Genomic DNA, 19,077 nt, shown 5'->3' on the forward strand with positions numbered 1-19,077 from the left:
GATCTTCTTACATCTGGCAGGGGGTCCCAATCAGTCTCTGTACTGGGGATGTCAGGCTCATCTGATGCTGTTAGAGTGACTCCCCTTTTGATCCAGGGATGGAATGAGCCTAGTCTGGCTGCCTTCTCTTGCTATGTTGGAGGTTAGAAAATACCAGGTCCAGGTGACATTCCTCTCTTGGGTGGTCGGGACATAGGATGGCCTGCTCCTGTGCTGTTCCTCCATTCCTGGGATCCCAAACCAGTTTATCTTTTTCTTCTTTTTTATCACTTTTCAGAGTTCTCTTTTAGTGGCTGTATTAGTCAGAATTCTTGAGAGAAACAGAACTAACAGAATAGATAGATTGGTAGATAGACATCCTACGTAAACATACACATATCCTGTCTATATATCGTAAGTATATAGGGATATCCATTTTTGTAGACAGAGATGTATATATGTGGATAAATAGATATAGAGATAAAAGTATGGATATCTCTATCTATCTCTGTGTGTATGAAGAGAGAGAGAGAGAAAGACTAATCTTAAGAAACTGGCTCACATGATCATGGAGACATGGAAAGTCCAAAATCTACAGGGTAGGCTGGCAGGCTGGAGTTCAGGGAAGAACTGCAGTTCAAATCCAAAGACTGTCTGCTCAAAGAATTCCTTCTAGCTCAGGGGAAATCCATCTTTGTTCTATTAAGACCTTCAACTGATTGTATGAGACCCATATATGATAGAGGACAATCCATTTTATTCAACTCCACCAGTTTGTATGAAAATTCAAAAAACATTAAAAAGAAAACACCACCAACAACTTCACTGAAACATCTAGGATAATAGCTGACCAAATATTAGGACACCATGGCCCAGCCAAGCTAACATGTAAAATTAACCATCACAGTTGTCTCTTGGGCCATTTTCAGGGCTTATAATTACGCTTAGCAGGAAAGAGCAGGAGAAAATAAGTCTATACTCTCTTGACTGGATTGTAAGTTAAGAAAGATCAGAGAGGCAATTTGTAGGGAGAGAAAATGAAGCTGACCCACAGAGAAAAACTGGGATGAGATCTGCGTTCCAAGCCCAGCTGTCCTGACCTTACTGAAACTTGATCTTCCAATCTCTACCTAGATGCTAGTAGCCCATAAAGCCTACCCTCCCCCCTTTTATTGTTCAGTTAGTCTGACTTGGGTTTCTGTCACTTAAGTGCCTGGCTGGCTCAAAGACCCAGCTACCCAGCAGCTGGTCATCCTCTCCTGATGTCAGCAGAAATAGGAATTGAACAGAAATTTCTGTTCTCCCTGCAGAAATAGGGTTGAAGTAGAGAATGAGCCCTTCACTGTGCTGGGAGTGGAGTCCCCGGAGTCAGGCTGAATCAGGGGCCTTCTCAATGGACGGCATATCAGTCTGGGAAAATGGTCATTAGAGCCCTGTCTGCTGGTTACACTGGGGCTGTTCCAAGGGATGGGATCAGAAAATGAGGATCCGAAATAGGCCAAGGTGTCACCATAAAGTGGCAATGTAGCGTTTTAGATTTCTTGAGCATGGCAATGTCGGAGTAAAACGTGTGTGCAGACTATAAATCTGCACGTTTATTGACAGATTCGTATTATCCCCAGGGCCCCAGTCCTCAGCTCCTATTGCTGTGAGGCCGCATTGACTGCATCATGAGAATTTTTAAGGTATCTTAACTTTAAACCCAGGGCTATTGGATTTCCTTTGATTGCAAAGTCAATATCAATCGCTTTGCCCAGGAAAAACTTTGCATGAGGAAATATGCCTAAACCAGCTGAGTCCTTGTAACCAGACTTGCTTCTGATGAGGTGAAAAATCATTTGGAAATGGAACCTTTCAGACTGTGCTTGACAATTGAACCTTCACGTTTCAGCTGAAAACACCGAAGGGAAAAGGGAGAAAAAACCAGATGTCCTTCCCCAGAAAAAAAAAAAAAAGAGAGAGAGAGCGAGAGAAAAAAAACACACCACTGTAACCTCAACTTTATTTGCATTTTATACATTTTCTGTATTTCATTTTATAAAAACAGTCAAGCTTCAACCACAAGATTTCGTAGATAAGAGGGAAAAGTCGGACTTCGCTTAATTCAATATTTTAGAGAAGGGCTCTTATGGGCAGTGAGCAAACGGCATCCCAGCCAGACCGAGACTGCTGACGACTCTGAAAAATGTGACCATGATTCACACTGGGACACCACATCTCATAACACACCGCGTGTGCAAGAGGCTGTAATTACGAAATGTTTGCATTAAGCAACGTGGGTGCCGAAATACAGATGTTCCTCATTGAGTGTAATTGGACCTGACGTGGCTTTGGCCTGCTTTATAACAGTTGCCGGAACGCGCAGCCTGCTTCGGCCTGGTCCTCTGAAGGCCTGTGTTTCATATCGCCTTTATGCAGGGGGAGACGCAGGGGTCCGGGGGAGGAGTGTATATGAGCACCAGGTCTTCTGTCCCTGGGCTTGGTGGAAATGCCTTTCAGCCTGCTTTGAGGGGCACCCTTCTCAGGGGCTGACCATGAAGCTTTACTCCACAACTTCTCTTTTTATTTAAAAGGGAAGGTCTTCTCGGATATCTCGTTCTCCCCCGTGAAGATGGAGTAAAGGTGCCGTTTGTTTTCATGCTGCTTCATAATGTGTCCAAGATGGGCTGTCTTCTGAAACATATCAGTGAAGAAAGTCCTTCTCTGAAGCTCTGGGCTCTCTCTACTCACTGGTCTCCGCTCAACTGCACACTCCTGATGTCCTCAGATGCAAAAGACCATCCTCCTAGAAGCGTTAATAATCGACACAAACATACCACACACCTACCGTGTGTAAACTCTGTGAATGGAAAACTAAGATAAACACCCACAGACTGGCTGTGGCACAGTGTGTAGGAACTTGTTTCCTGTTATTTAGAAAGAAATGGATGGGGATATGTGTTGAACATCTCTTCTGTCCCAGGCAATGTCCAGAAAGCCACAAAGGCCCACGTAGATTCAAGGGGAGGGAACGTCAACCCCAACACTAAGGGACAGGAGTGGCATTGACACGTGGGAAGAAGAGCCTTCCAGGAGGAGGTAGGGAGGAGGTTTCAGAGGATGGGCTCTCAATAAGGCCATGCTCAACATTAAAATGGTATCCTTAAACATATTGTGAAATATCCTTAGAGGTATGGATTTATCTACTATCTGGTAAAGAACCCGCCTACCCGTGCAGGAGACATAAAAGACGTGGATTTGATCCCTGAGTCAGAAAGATTCTGTGGAGAAGGAAATGGCAACGCCCTCCGCTATTCTTGCCGGGAGGATCCCATGGAGAGAGAAGCCTGGCGGGCTACAGTCCATGGGGTTCGCAGAGTCAGACGCGACTGAAGCAGTTGAGGATGTACATGCTTGCGTGTATGCTACGTATCTATTTATCTACCTACCTATTTGTTGAGTTTCAAGTAAAGATTTGGTTATTCTGATTAAAGAAGAAACCATCCCCTATATACTGATTTAAAATTAATGGACCATTAAGATTAAAATGAGATTCTACTCAAGGTAACATGAAAATGCATTTTTACAAAGCAAATGAACCAAGACTTTAATGGCACACAAGAAGAGACACAAAGGTTAGAGTGAATACAGGAATCCCACAACCTAGGCTATATGGAAAGATGCAGTCAGACCTTCCTGCATTTGGTGATTCTTTTTTCAAGACCCGCCATCCATCTATTGAACCTCCTGGCATTCCTAGCTTCCTTATATTTCTGCCCTTTGACTCCTCTCTTCCACTTATCTGTCCTTGCGTAACAAACCATCCAAACTTAATGACAAATGACACCAGCAGTCATTTATTTTGCTCACAGTTTGCACTTCGGGCATGGCTCCGTGGGGTCGGCTCAATTCTGCTCCTCCTGGAGTCAGCTGGGGCAGCTCAAAGGCTGAAGTGATTCGGAGATTAGGGGTCGTCTGAAGACTCACTCGCTAGCTCTCCTGTCCTGTGGTGGATGCTGGCCTATCTGTGTGGCTGCCTAAATTCTTTGCAAGATGATGACCAAATTTCTAGAGGAAGCATCACAGGAGAGCAGAAAGAAGAGCATTTTAATACCTCACCTTGAGAGCCACAGTGCCATGTCCACCATATTCCACTGGTTAAGACGGTCACATAGGTTCAAAGGGAGGAGACGTAGACCCCGGCACTCAGCAGTAGTAGTGACAATGGCACATTGGAAGAAGAGCTTATGGGGTGGGTTCCTTTTTATTTTTATGTTTTGGCCCCATCGGAGCAGCATATACAGGATCTCAGTTCCCCCACAGCCTGAGCCCCCTTCTGCGGAAGCCCGGTGTCCTAACCACTGGACCACTGAGGCAGCGTGGCTGTCACCCTCAGTGCCTCAGGGTTAGAGGCCCTCCGGCCACTCCTAGCTTGCAGCCTCACAATTCCATTTCCCCACCCAAATACATCCAATTTAATATGCACATCACAGGCAGGCCGTGCCCTCACAAAGGAGCCCTGCCAACAGTGGTTTCCACGTGGTGGAACAGATGACCAGCCACCAGCTCTGACCTCTGAGCTCCCAGCAGATCCCCAGCAGAGGCCTGGCCTCCAAAGAGCCATTGCCAATGTGTCAGCTGCTTGCACCTCAGAAACCCCCTTCCAGGAGAGTGGTGGCCCCTACCACTTCTGTCCGCACCGTTGGTCCTCCTCAGAGAGGCTGCTGTTCTCATGCTGCAGTCCGAGGCATCCTTCATCCTCAGCCATGCAGGAGCCTTCCCTCCACCCGCCATCTCATTTTCCCAATCGGAGCATTCAGTCGGGTCTGCCACTTTCCTCCTCCCGGTGGCCCCCTCCTCTGCCAGCCACCTCCTAGGCAGAGCCTCCAGGGCAGGGGGACAGGGGGCTGCGGTGCTCTAGGGAACCCCATGGGGTCGCGCGGTGGAGGCGGCACCTAAGCTCCAGTGACAGCGTCCATCTAGACAGATTTTTTTTTCCAGTCCCAAAGTTTTAAATCTGAAGCTGCACGTATTTCCATTCCTATTTTGTTTGCTTTTCCATAAACATTCATGGGAAATCCTTGCCCTGGAGGAGCTCACAGTCTAAGGGGAATAGGAGATGAGTAAACAGATGGCAAAACAGTAGGCAGCAGAGGAGACCCCAAGATAAAGTTCTGCACCGTCACTCCAGAAGCACAAAACGAGTGACTGCCACAAGGTCACACAACTAGGAAACGGCAGAGCCAGGGTTCACAACCAGATGTGTTTGGTGTCAAAAGCCAAGGTTATTAACACAAAACCAAGCACCTTCCTCACCTCCATTGGCAGCTTCCAGGCTCTCTGAAGACTGATGACGTGGCACAGAAAGAGCATCTATGCGAAGACAGGTGAGCACCCATCTCTCTGTCTCCTCCCCATTCCTGCCTTCCACCTGGTTCACAGGTCAGCAAACAAAGCTCTAGAAGATCTGCCATCTGAAAATCCAAGGAACAGAGGGAAGAGCCTAGACACGGAAGCTTCAGTTCCCATGTTACTTGGGGGAAGGGGATGGTGTGTGGATTCTGTGACTTTGCTGAAGACAAATGCTGAAAAGTGACTTTGCTCATTAGGGGTAGGCATGTTTGCTACTAAGACCCTGCCCAAACAAATGAAAAGAGACTGGACATTAAAGCGCTGAATAGAATTATCATCTTTATTATTCAGGTAGGCAAATCCATGTAACCAGTTATTATCGGCAGAACTTTTGGCCTGGATCATCTAAAGGCTTGACTCAGTTTGCAAATTTTGTTTAAAATACACAGTCTCTTTCTATAACCACAAGGACAGAGTTGAGGATTGAGGGAATTTTCAAGTAATTTCAGCAACAAAATTGTTTTTATCTATTAATATTAATGTATGTATTTGACAAATATTTATTAAGTGTCCAAATATGTGCTGAGGATGGTCAGTGATACATGTTGAAGATGGAGCAGTAGAAAAGGCACAGCCCCTTTCTTCAAATTTTCACAATTTATTGCAGGTAATTATGAAAGAGATTGTTTATCTGTTCACTTGACCTGTTTTATTTTCCTGCTGGGTGCACAGCTGGACTTTGTTTCCCATTCTGCGTTGCAGGTGGGGTGAGGCCACGTGACCAGGTTCAGCCAGTGGAATGTGAAAGAGAGAGATCTGTGCCGCTTCAAAACTCACCCCATGAAATTTCCTTCATGCTTCTCTACCCCATCTCTTTCACTGCTGATTGAGTCTCTACACCCAGGATGGTCCTGGGAGCCATTGTGCAGAGGGCAGAACTTTTATAAGTTGGGTCCTTGAATGACTGCATGGAGCAAATCGCCCTCCCAGCCCTGGCTGCTGAGTCAATTTTACAAGAGTGAGGAGTGAATTCCTATTTTGTTAAGCACTGAGATTTGGAGGTGCTTCTGTTGAAGTGCTCCCTTAACATTAGTATTGATACTACCTTTGTTAATACTCTGGGGCTTTCCAGGTGGCACTGGTGGTAAAGAGCCTGCCTGCCAGTGCAAGAGACTTAAGAGATGCAAGTTCAATCCCTGGGTCAGGAAGATCCCCTGGAGGGGGGCATGGCAACTCATTGCAGCTTTCCTGCCTGGAGAATCCCATAGACAGAGGAGCCTGTGGGCTGCAGTCCATAGGGTTGCAAAGAGTTGGACACGACTGAAGTGACTTAGCACAGCACAGAAAATACTGTAGACAGTTGCAACGCAGTTAGGAAAGTGTTGTCATGTGGATATACACAAAATTTTGTAGAATACTAAGGAATAGAATTACCTCCTTTGGAGAGCAAAGGATTTGAAAATTTTTCTGTTAAATGAAGGAGTTGTTGGTGGAGAGGGTGTATCAGAGAAGACTCCTCAAAAGAAAAGATGACACTTGAAATGTGCTTTGAAGAGGGAATTGTATAGTTGCAGGCATTGACCGGGGGAAGGGCATTGTGAGCAGAGGGAACAGCCTCTGAACAGACTTTGGGTCTGAAAGTACATGGCATGTTCATGAAATGGCACTCTTTCCTGCAGGACTAGAATTAAATCCGTCCAGTTGAGACAGGAGGGAAAGAGGTTAGAGAAAGAGGTTGAGACTATAACAACGCAGAGTCATGGATGGCATGGGAGGGTCTACCTGAAACTAACGAGAAGGCAGGGAAACGTTAAAACAGTGAAGAGGACAATAAATAAGACTGGTATTTCACTTAGTAAGATAATGCTAATACCTGGGTATCGTGGATTAGAGTGGAAAGAGGCATTCAAAGAAATTAAATTATCTTAATTCAGCACTTTACTTTTTCCATGCATACTTTCCACAAGACAGAAAATGATTTTACAACTCAGTTAAATTGAGGAATGGGTGAGAATGGTCAATTCAGTATTCTAAACCAGCTACAAAAAATTGTTTGGCATGAAGTTAGCAAGACGTTTTGATTGGTGGGTGGTTAAACTTAACCCTAGTTGAGTCAGTATTTTATTGACTCTTTGGCAAAGCATGATTTCATATTTTTGCGAAAAATGGACCTCACAACTTTCACATGAAATCGGAGGATTTCTTGGCCCTCCAATCATTCTTGCTAACTTGAGTTTCAATACTTTTATGTAAAGGAATCGAAAACATTTAAATCAAATTTCCTGTTGAGGAGACATCAACTTGAAAACGATGGGAAAAGTGGATTGGCAAAATGTGTTAAGGGACTTGGTGGGCAAAAATTATTTTGGGGAAAAATGGATATTTTGAAAGGTTCACAGTGAAAGTAAAACATAAGAGACTTCATCTAAGTCCCGATCCAAATGCCAAGAAATCCAACCCTGAGACCACTACCTTTCCTTGAATTTCTATATCATCTGAAATCCAAAGGAGAATCTAATGATTCTGTTCAGTTGGAACTGACTTTTCTCACCTACTCTTCACTGTGTGAGGATTAGCAGCCAAGAAAAATCCCACTTTGTGGGACTCTCTCTGCGGTAAGCAGCCTCCAAGGTGGCTCTCAATGGTCCAGCTCTCCTGGTTCACACCCTTGTGTAGGGTCCCATATCAGGGTTAGTCTGTGTGACCTGGAGCAGATGATGAGAAAGATTAGGTCATAAAACACAATGGCTTCCATTGTGGGGACTGGCTGACTGTCTTCGACTACTGACTCTGGGGGAAGCTAGAGGCCATGTTGTAGGCATGCCTGTGGAGAGGCTCATGTGGCAAGAAATCCAACAGCCAGTGAGGAGCAGCCAGTGAAGAACAGGATCACCTGCAGCAAATCATGTCCGTGAACTTGGGATCTCCCATGTTCTGAGCCTGCAGCCCCAGCTAACAGCTTTGTTGTAACCTCTTGAGAAACCCTGAACCTAGACCGCTTGGCTAAGGTACTCTTGGATTCCTGACTCTCAGACACTGTAAATAATGCATGTTTGTTGTTTTAATCAGCTAAAATTTGAGGTAATGTGTTATACAATAATAGCCAACTGGGACTTCCCAGGTGGCGCTAGTGGTAAAGAACCTGCCTGCCAATGCAGGAGAGGTAAGAGACACAGGTTTGATCCCTGGGTTGGGAAGATCCCTTGGAGGAGGGCACAGCAACCCACTCCAGTATTCTTGCCCAGAGAATCCACATGGACAGAGGAGCCTGGCAGGCTGCAGTCCATAGAGTCGCACAGAGTTGGACAGGACTGAAGCAACTTAGCACAATAGCTAAATAATATGCCTTCTACTATGAGAGTATTTTTTAACAAGAGGCTTCCCCAGTGGCTCAGATGGTAAAGAAACTGCCAGCAGTACAGGAGACCCAGGTTTGATCCCTGAGTCAGGAAGATCCCCTGGAGAAGGGAATGGCTACCCACTCTGGTATTGTTGTCTAGAGAATTCCATGGACAGAGGAGCCTGGAAGGCTCAGTCCATGGGTTGCAAAGAGTTGGACAGGACTGAGCGACTAACAGTCTCACCTCCACTATGGTCTGAAAGTATTCAGTAATGTTCATTATAATGTCCTCTTTCACAAATAATTTACAAGGGCTCTTTTTTAGTTTGTAAATGTGTATTGTGTTGGTTATGAATTTTACAGCATTGTGGTTAGAGGGTTATCTCTATAATATTCATTTTTTAGTATTTGTTGAGGCTTCCTTTGGGCTTGACATCTACTCAGTTCAGTTCAGTCGCTCAGTCATGTCCGACTCTTTGCGACCCCATGAATCGCAGCACGCCAGGCTTCCCTGTCCATCACCAACTTCCGGAGTTTACCCAAACTCATGTCCATCAAGTCGGTGATGCCATCCAGCCATCTCATCCTCTGTCATCCCCTTCTCCTCCTGCTCTCAATCCTTCCCAGCTTTAGGGTCTTTTCCAATGAGTCAACTCTTTGCATCATGTGGCCAAAGTATTGGAGTTTCAGATTCAACATCAGTCCTTCCAATGAACACCCAGGACTGATCTCCTTTAGGATGGACTGGTTAGATCTCCTTGCAGTCCAAGGGATTCTCAAGAGTCTTCTCCAACACCACAGTTCAAAAGCATCAATTCTTTGGCGCTCAGCTTTCTTCACCGTCCAACTCTCACATGCATACATGACTACTGGAAAAACCATAGCCTTGACTAGATGGACCTTTGTTGGCAGAGCAATGTCTCTGATTTTAAATATGTTATCTAGGTTGGTCATAACCTTCCTTCCAAGGAGTAAGCGTCTTTTAATTTCATGGCTGCAATCACCATCAGCAGTGATTTTGGAGCCCAAAAAAATAAAGTCTGACACTGTTTCCACTGTTTCCCCATCTATTTCCCATGAAGTGATGGGACCAGATGCCATGATCTTAGTTTTCTGAATGTTGAGCTTTAAGCCAACTTTTTCAGCCTCCTCTTTCACTTTCATCAAGAGGCTCTTTAGTTCTTCTTCGCTTTCTGCCATAAGAGTGATGTCACCTGCATATCTGAGGTTATTGACATTTCTCCCGGCAATCTTGATTCCAGCTTGTGTTTCTTCCAGCCCAGTGTTTCTCATGATGTATTCTGCATATACGTTAAATAAGCAGGGTGACAATATACAGCCTTGACATACTCCTTTTCCTATTTGGAACCAGTCTGTTGTTTCATGTCCAGTTCTAACTGTTGCTTCCTGACCTGCATACAGGTTTCTCAAGAGACAGGTCAGATGGTCTGGTATTCCCATCTCTTTAAGAATTTTCCACAGTTTATTGTGATCCTCATAGTCAAAGGCTTTGGCATAGTCAATAAAGCAGAAATAGATGTTCTTCTGGAACTCTCTTGCTTTTTTGATGATCCAGTGGATGTTGGCAATTTGATCTCTGGTTCCTCTGCCTTTTCTAAAACCAGCTTGGGCATCTGGAAGTTCACGGTTCACGTATTGTTGAAGCCTGGCTTGGAGAATTTTGAGCATTACTTTACTAGCGTGTGAGATGAATGCAATTGATATCTACTAAATGCTTGCAAATATTCTGTGTGAGTATGAAATGCATACATATTCTGTTTTTTGGATGCAAGGTTCTATATATGCTCATCAGCTCAAGTTTGTGTCTGTATTTACTGGTCAAATTTTCCATGTATTCTTCTTGTTTTTCTTTTTTGGTCTTTCCATTTCCAATAGTTATATGAAAATCTCCATTATGATTATGAGTGTGTCAATTTCCAACTAAACTTCTAAAATTTTTTCCTGGTTTAGCAAGTACATATTCATTTATTTAAATTTTACTGTGTTAAAAATTATTACTGAAGGACACATAGTTAAGCATTATATTAAACAGAAGCCCAGGAAAAGATCAAGATTGTTATTTTGGGGAAAACCTCACTCCTCAAATCTTCTAGGGTGAGTATGCATCATTTCAGTGTTATGTATCTCCTTATCCGGAGATCAATTCCTTCACCTGATTCTCACTCCAGCTCCAGTCTCCTAGAAGTAAATGCTCATTGACTCAAATTACATAATCATTTACATTTGGAATAGTGATCTAAATGCCAAAAAAATTGGATCATCATTTTATTATTAATAGTGATTTTTACACAAAACAAGAGAATTCAGTTAATGAAAAACCTCATTTCCCAGGTGCTCTGGTTTCCCATGAATGTACCATACAACAGTGAGGAACAAATTTGTTCAACAAAAATAGTGAGTGTGTGCTAAGTCACTTCAGTCATGTTCTTCTCTTTGCGACTCTATGGACTATAGCCCGCGAGGCTCCTCTGTCCATGGGATTCTCCAGGCAAGAATACTGGAGTGGGTTGCCATGTCCTCCTCCAGGGGATTTTCCCAACCCAGGGATCGAAACCACCTCTCCTGCAGCTCCTGCATTGCAGACAGATTCTTTACCGCTGAGCCTTGGGAAGCCCCAACAAAAATAGTGCCAGGTCCTAAATATTAGTCACTTACTTTTGGCAAGATTCTATACAACCAATTCTAGTCTAATAATGAATAGACTTGGCAAAGTCATTTAATGCTTACTGAAGCAAAACCAGACTCTTAGTATTATTACTACAGCAATTTTATTATTATTTCTCCTACTGTTGTACCCAAGAATAATAATGATCAATTCCTAGGGTCTCATTTACTGAACATACTTCATTGTTAAAATTGTTTTCACTTCTACATGAGTCAAGCCTCTCACGTCCTCTCTCTGCTCTCTCTACAATAAAAGCTCCATAAGGCAAGTGTTTGTCTTCATTTCCTATGGCTGTATCCCCTATACCTAGGTCTGTGCATACTGGACATGTGTCAGTTAAAGATCTGAATGACTGAAAGTTTAAACATGCATCTTACCTGGACCACTCGTGCCCGGTTTTAAAGGCTGTATACATGGCAGTTGTTTTGACAGCTCTCGGTAAGGGAATGACCGGGCATGCATTTTCCCATGTCACGTGCTTCACTGCGGCACCCGTGAGAGTCAGCTCTAGGGCTGGCGGGGACAAGAGAAAACAGAGGAGGCTGTTTCAAGTCTTGAAAGTGAAGCTCTAATTATCTTGAAACAAGTCGTCCAACAGAGAACAAATGGTGATTATCCCCAAATAAGAGGTCTTCTCTCCAGGCCTCTAATTTACAGGACCCATAACATAATCTGGTTTCTGCAGGATCCTTGAAAAGAAGCTTTGTTCACCTGGGTGACCTAACCCCAAGGGAAGGAGCAGAGGAATGAGGCAAACCATTATGAATCAAAGAAGCAGAGCAGGAGAGGAAAACTGGACAGCCTCTGGAATTAACCACAGGCGTCATTCTCCTTGGATCACTAACATCCTCAAAGCCTGGCTGTCGGCCTCAGGGGCCAGCCGCCTCTTCCCTTGGAGCCCACTGAGGGCTGCCTTGCTGATTCAATACACCTACCAGGCACCTGGCCTGATGCTGGTTGTCCCTGGCCAGCTCACAGTCCGCTCAAGTGGGAGAATGGACACAGTGATAGGTTTTCTTTTCATTTTTTCAAAGATTGACTTTAAAAAGTAATTTCAATTCTTCAGTCCACAGTCAATTCTTGAGCATATAAAATAATGATAAAGGGCTTGGATTCCAGACTCAGGTGGGACCAAGCTCCTCCAATCTTGTCTCAGCTGTCCTGCCACCTTGGAAAAGTAATTCACCTCTCTGTGCCTCCATTTCTCAGTTCTAATACAAGGAGAATAATAGTGATGGTGTGAGGATTTAAGACTTGGTGCTTGTAACATTCTTAGCATAGCACCCAGCAGATAGTTATAAGTGGTGTGTACCAGGCTGAGTTACATAGCCAACTCTCTCTGTCTAGATACCAGTTCTATAATTCCCTGACTCTTAAAGGGGCCCAAGAGGAAGAAAAGTGGAAGAAAAGAGGCTCCACTCCTTCTCCTGAAGAATTTTCATGGGTCATGGGAACTCTTCAGTCCCATTTGGTGACATTTCTGTGTTCCCACCAACTGAAGGCCAAGTAAAATCGACTGTAGAGGCTTTTACCCAAGGATGTAAAGATCATCTGGCCATAGACAAAGGATGAGAATGAAGAACAAAGGCTTTGAAGACAGGCAAGTGAAGGGCCTAATCCCAGTTTTGTACTTTACCATCTATGCCACCTTGGGCAACATAATATGCCTCTTGGAGTCTCAATTTCCTCATCTGTAGAATGGGATGATGATATTTATCTCTTGGTTTGATAAGTCTTGAACAAGCTAATGATTGCAAAACGCCCAGGATGGTCTCTGATATAGAATAAGTGGTTAATGAATGCACTCCTTACTTCAAGATGTACAGAGATACAAACCTAATTTCAAATCAAGTTTTGTTTAGCAAGAAATAGAAGCATACAGAAGTCATAGTCTATAGGAAAGCAGTGTTTTATCTGCCATTTGTACCTCAGGTGCCCTTGAACATAATAAGGGTTAGTGAGCAATTGCCCACTCAATAGTTAGTTCACCTAGGACCTTGGGCCTATCCATCTCCTCCCTGGGCCTCAGTTTCCCAACTTGCATCAAGGTGGTGACCTCTATAAGGACTCTTCTGTCCCAAGTGACTTTGATCTAGTGACTGGAGAGATCTGTAGCTGCATGGGTGCATACATGGTGTGACTATTAGAAAAGTCAATGCTGAAGCCTCCTCTCACAGCTCTGAGCTATAAACAGATTCATATCCTCCTGCAATGAAGATCTTACTGCTGATAACAACTAGATTCTACATGGAGCCTCCTGGACCCAAATTCTTTATGGAGTGCTCCAGGGGAAATGAATGTGATAAACCGGAGTAGGGAGCGGGGTGGACATGTGAGGATCTGTTAGAATTTTGTAAAATGCAAATCAGACTATCAGTGTCTAAGCTCCTAAATCAAGTTGCAACAGCTTCTGACACTCCCTTCCTGACTCTCATATCCCTGGTTCCTTAGCTTCGACTAAGACTTGATAATTCAGTGGCAACTGCCACCAAGTGATGGGAGAACTTAGCAACAGGGAACCCTTCCCACAGAGAGATGATGATAGCCCTTCTCTCCTACTTCCTGGTGCGCACACAGTGTCGAACATCCTACACACCAACTGAGCCTGGGCTGCGCTCTGCTCCACTAAGTCCCGCTAGAATGTCCTGAGACTGGTCTGTGGGATTCAGGAAGCATCTGTTAAGTGCTTGACACTACTGAGCATTGCCAATATGAAGAGGGAGGGAAATAAACCTAACTCCCCCAAATCTAGAAAGTGGCATGTGTGAAACTGAAAGTGTTGCTCAGTCGTGTCCGACTCTTTGTGACCCGATGGACTGTAACCCTCCAGGTTCCTCTGTCCATGGGATTTTTCAGGCAGGAATACTGGAGTGAGTTGCCATTCCCTTGTCTAGGGGATCTTCCTGACCCAGGGACTGAACCTGGATCTCCCTCATTGCAGACAGATTCTTTACCATCTGAGCTACCAGAGAGGTCCAGACAGTGGCATACTGTGGTGAAAAATACGTTAGGAATGTTGGAGAGGAATGTGAGTTCCATCGTGGCTCCTGTCTTAGCTCCAGCTGCTATAACAAAACACTGTAGACTGAGTGGCTTAAACAACAGAATTTATTTGTCACAGTTCTGGAGGTTGGAAATCTAAGATCAAGGTGCTGGCTGATTTTGTTCCTAGTGAGAGCTCTCTTTGTGGCTTACAGATGGCCATCCTCTTGCTATGTCACCTCTTCATGTAAAGAGAGAGAGCACATTCTTAGATCTCTTCCTCTAAGCACACTAATCCCATCATTAGGACCCTACCTTCATGATTTAATTAGCCCCAACAATCCTCAACTGCTAACACCATCACATTGGGAGTTAGGGCTTCGATATATGAATTGGAGGCAGGGTTTAGAACTTGGTCCATCATTTAGTTGCTAAGTAGTGTCCGACTCTTTGCGACCCCATGGACTGTAGCCCACCAGGTTCCTCTGTCCTTGGGATTCTTCAGGAAAGAATACTGGAGTGGATTGCCATTCCCTGCTCCAGGGGATCTTCCAGACCCAGGGATTGAACTGGAGTCCCTTATGTCTCCTGCATTGGCAGACAGGTTCTTCACCACTAGCGCCAGTGCTCCTATGATGATTGATTTAATCACCTGCTTTCTCTACCAAACAAGATGTTCTTTAAGGCTAAGGGACTGGTCTCATTCATCATCAGAGCTTCAGCACCTAGCGGAGTGCCAAGTACATGGCAGATATCCAATAAATCATTGTCGCATGAGTGAGTAAAATGTGGTCCTGAGCAGATTACTTCACCTGTCTCTGGGCCTCAGATTATTCTTTTGTAAAACCAGGACTGTGGTGAGGATGAAATGAGGGGCTGGATTCAGGGTTGGTGAATCCTGACATATGCCGTTCTTTTTGCCCTTAGTTCTCATCGGAGAGCCCAGACTGATACACATGACATGAATGCAAAAGAAGATGAAGCTGAAGATTGTGTAATCTGAGCACAAAGGGTTAGGGAAGGTTTATGGAGTTGGTTGGACCTTTGTGGGGAGAAAACTCTCTATTGGTGTTTACAGGATTATTATCCCGCACCATTTCTCACATTTAGAAATTTTTTATTGTGGCAAAATATACAGAAAATTTACCATCTTAACCCTTGGTGATGTTCAGTGGCATTAAACACAATGACACTGTTGTGCCGCCATTACCACCGTCTGTCTCCAGAATTTTTCATCTTCTCAAATGGAAACTCGGTCCTTATTCAACAGAAACTCCCCAGCCCCTCTCCCCCCAGCCCCTAATAACCATCATTCCAATGTCTGTGAATTTCACTACTCTAGGTACCTCATATAAGTGGAATCATATAGTATTTGTCTTTTTGATACTAGCTTATTTCTCTTAGCATGATGTCCTCAAGACTTATCCATATTGTAGCATGTGGCAGAAAGTCTTTCCCTTTTTTAACAACTGAGTAATATTCCATTGCATGTATATACCACATTTTATTTATTCACTTATCCATCAATGGTCATTTGGGTTGCTTCTGCTTTGGGCTTTTGTGGGTGATGCTATTATGAACATGGGTGTACAAATATATTTTTGAAAGCATGCTTTGAATTCTTTGGGGAGTATATCCAAATGTGGAAGTGCTAGATCACACAGAAAGTCTATGTTTAATTTTCTGAGGAGCCGCTAGGCTGTTTCCCACAGTGGCTACACCATAGACATTCCCACCAGTAAGGCACAAGGGTCCCAATTTCTCTGCAAGCTCATGAGCATTTGTTATTTTTGTCTTTTGGTTTTAGAATCGCCATCCTAATGGAATCTCCCAAATGTTAAAGCATTACTTAGCAGTCCTCAAAAACCTTCGTCTAAATTCACCTAGCAAATATTCACTTACAACTCCCAATGCTTGGACACCATTGACATGATAAAGTAGTGAATAAAGCAAATTCTTTTGCTTGGGAAGCTGACATTCTCACTGGGAGAGAAAACATTAGCAAATCTAAACAGATAACATGTCAGATGATGATGTGTTCTGTGAAGAACAATAAGTCTCAGGGAGAGGGGACAGCATGACCACAGGGTGGGGGAGTAGGCAAGGACATAGGATTTTACATTAGTTTGTAATGGAAGCTTGATTCTCTGAAGACTCCATTTGAGAATTAATGAAACTGAAGCTTGGAGTGGGTATGTGACTTGGGGAAGTTTGGGCAGCAAGAGTGGGAACTCAAGGTTATCTGTACCTTCAGGACAACTCAACGACTGCACACCTATGATCTGTGGACTTCTATGTCTGTGTGTTATTCTTCCAAAAAAAGTTTAAAAATTATCTTGTGCTCGACTTCAGAATTTGTCATCTTTCAAGGATACCACCCTGTCTGTCTCTTGTTAATCAAGGAGGACTAAGGAAGTGGTGTTTGGAGTTCAATCGGCAGAAAGATTCAAATCGAAACAGTTTGGAACCACTGGATGACTCCATGGACAGCTTCCTGGAAGGGAGCCATGGGTGGAGCAGCAGTGAACTTGGCTATTCCCTTTGATTGCCTGCTGGGCTGTGTCCAGGGTCCAGGGTCCAGCTCCTTGCCATTTTAGCTGCTGAATCCAGCAAAAGAAATCTGGTTCTTACAGACAACTCAGAAGACTGCAAACGGCGGAGTGCTCTCCCCCTTTCTCCAACCCCTCTCCCAGCCGGCGTATCTGGCCCCATATCACTGGGAAAACCCAGGGGAGACACAGTTTCCTAAAGAGATGAATCATTGTTAGGGCTGTGAGGTTACCAGGGGGGTCAAGGCAGTCACTCAGAAGTTGCAATAAAGTTTGGAATCTGAAATAAAGGCCTCCCCATGCTCAGGAAATCGAATGGCTGCCCACAAAGGTGTCTGCAGACAAACTCTCTGCAGGTCACCAGCCTGTGCAGGCGATGACCAAATGACTGGTTCTCTAAAGCACTTGTGGCTGCTGCAAATGATTTACCAGGGGGTCCCCAAGGTTCATGTCCTGCTGAAAGACTGACACAGTGACAGAAGCAGATGTCCAGATAAGATCTCATGGTGGGGTGAGCGCAGGAGCAGGAACAAAATATTTAGGAGCCTTTCCTCATGGTAGAGCCAGCTGGAGTGTCAGACTCTATACTCATTCATTCATTCATTCATTCACAGTGGCTTATTTGTACCAACTATGTGCCAGCCACAGAATACACTGTTGAAGAAGACACTGTCCCCACTCCCAGGGGTCCACCCTTTTTAGGTGGGGGCATCAGCATGTTCACCATCCCCTGTAACAGTGGGACAAGTGTGACACTGGAGGGAAGCATTTGGGGCTGGGGACATAAGAGATGGTTTGGGTGTATGTGAGGCGGGCAAGGGAGGTGTCTCAGCAGAGGTGAGAGTTGGGGTAAGTATAGAAGGAACGGCACGTTCAAGACACAGTGACATGAGCTGTTGGTGCATTTGGTAGGGAGGATGGAGGATGAGTGGAAAGAAACAGGACCCTGAACAGGGAAAGCTGTGATACCAAGCTGAGGACGAGACAGAAGAGCACTGTGAGTATGGAAATGGCACAGTACGATTTGTGTTTTAAAGCGATTGATTCCAAGAAGGAATGTCGGAGGAAAGAATGGCATCATGGAGACCAGAGAGGACCATGGTCTAGGACAGGTCAGGGGCTTGATTGCTGAGATCAGAGATGGATAAAGAGCTAACAAATTTGAAAAAGTATAGTTGACATTCCTTGAAAATGATGAGAGGAGTCCAGGATGTGTGGGGAGGTGGCAATGCCACCAATGGAGCCAGGAGGAGTGGGTTTGGGGACAGGGCAGGATGACCTCGGGTATGACATCTAGATGAGAGGTGAGGCCATTGGCAGTAGCAAGATGATATTTTGGGTCATGGAGCTGGTGTTCAGGGCCTATGGCAGGTGTAAGATGGGGCACTAATGGGGACCCAGCACTTGTGGTTGAAATGGCCACATCATTACGGCACAGAGGTCAACAAGAAATTATAAAGCCAAGGGCTTCCCTGGTGGCTCAGTGGGAAAGAATCTGCCTGCCAATGCCAGAGAAACCGGATCATTCCCTGGTCCAGGAAGATCCCCCATGCCGCGGAGTGACTAAGCCCATGTGCCACAACTATTGAGCCTGTGCTCTAGGGCCCGGGAGCTGCAACTGCTGAGCTCACGAGCCACAACTGCTGAAGCCCATGTGCCTAGAGCCTGTGCTCTGCTACAAGAGAAGCCACCGCAATGAAAAGCCTGTGTACTGCAACTAGAGAGTAGCCTCAGCTCACCGCAACTAGAGAAAAACCTGCAGCAATGAAGACCCAACACAGCCAACAATAAATAAATAAAAATAATAAATCCTTTAAAACAAGAAATTACAAAACCAAGTGCAATTAAGGTGATATCTGTTTGTGTTTCTTCTCCGGCACTCTGGACTGCGTTTTCATGACCTAGAGAGAGAGGACCATCCTGGGATACAGACTTCCCGCTTTCTTGGCCGTGGAAAGGAGAGGGTGGCTGTAACTGCCTGTTCCCATGTCTGACTCCCTCATTGAACTCTTTACCAGACAAGAAGCATGTTTGGTTCACCACCGAATCCAGAGCACAAGACAATACTTGCACTGCCAGGCGTGCCATGCATACCTGCTGAATGGATGAGGATGGAGCATCTGGAAGAAAGGTCGGTGGATATGTGGACCTACTCCTGACATCAGGAAAACAACTTGGAGAGAGTTATGAGTGGGCAGCATCCAATACAT

General features: G+C 44.7%; 2 long non-coding RNA genes across 2 annotated transcripts; one reads left to right on the forward strand and one right to left on the reverse strand.

Annotated features, from left to right (window-relative positions):
* Positions 1–244: 244 nt before the first annotated feature.
* LOC145518807 (uncharacterized) lies at positions 245–7,993 on the reverse strand. The gene is made up of 2 exons (XR_014063308.1): positions 7,862–7,993; positions 245–5,432 (listed from the first exon to the last, which is right to left on the reverse strand). It is a non-coding gene; the product is annotated as an uncharacterized LOC145518807 (long non-coding RNA).
* A 100-nt stretch (positions 7,994–8,093) lies between these two features.
* LOC145518808 (uncharacterized) lies at positions 8,094–15,527 on the forward strand. The gene is made up of 2 exons (XR_014063309.1): positions 8,094–8,318; positions 15,246–15,527. It is a non-coding gene; the product is annotated as an uncharacterized LOC145518808 (long non-coding RNA).
* Positions 15,528–19,077: the final 3,550 nt, after the last annotated feature.

Source organism: Giraffa tippelskirchi, chromosome 8 (genome assembly GCF_054371585.1).
Source record: "Giraffa tippelskirchi isolate mGirTip1 chromosome 8, T2T-mGirTip1v1.2.pri, whole genome shotgun sequence".
NCBI classification, from domain to species: domain Eukaryota; kingdom Metazoa; phylum Chordata; class Mammalia; order Artiodactyla; family Giraffidae; genus Giraffa; species Giraffa tippelskirchi.